Genomic DNA, 606 nt, shown 5'->3' on the forward strand with positions numbered 1-606 from the left:
AACGAGCCCTTAGGTACACACTTTTTTCCCTTATTTCATTCAACGAGGGTCTCGTAATGGCAGACTTGGTGTGTGTTGGTTGTATAAGAGGGACAATTATTCAGCTGCCCGCTCATGATAAGTTCACGTGCTACGTGACGTCAAACATGTGCATAAGAGTGTTTTCACTCTTGTCGTTTGGCTTATAGATGGCGCTGACTGTCACTCCTACATCTAAATTCACATATAAACCCAAAAAAGTGGATGTAGGGAAGGCCGCTGTGGTAGCTCAGTGGTTAGAGCATCGAACCCGTTATTCGAAGGGTCTAGGTTCGATTCCTGCTCACGGCTGGTAATGGTTATTTTTTCATCCACTTTTCTGTCTTCTTATTTACATTCCATTGGTTCTAATAACTTCCCCTGTACATTCCTTGGCATTACTGTCTGTTAGATCTCATTAATATTGTGTTAAAACACGGAAAAACGAGCCCCTAGGTAAACACTTCTTTCCCTTATTTCATTGAACGAGGGTCTCGTAAAGGCAGACTTGGTGTGTTTAGGTTGTATAAGAAGGACAATTAATAAGCTGCCCGCTCATAACAATATCACGTGCTACGTGACGCCAAA

The sequence above is a fragment of the Rhipicephalus microplus genome, unplaced genomic scaffold (genome assembly GCF_043290135.1).
Source record: "Rhipicephalus microplus isolate Deutch F79 unplaced genomic scaffold, USDA_Rmic scaffold_585, whole genome shotgun sequence".
Lineage (NCBI taxonomy): Eukaryota > Metazoa > Arthropoda > Arachnida > Ixodida > Ixodidae > Rhipicephalus > Rhipicephalus microplus.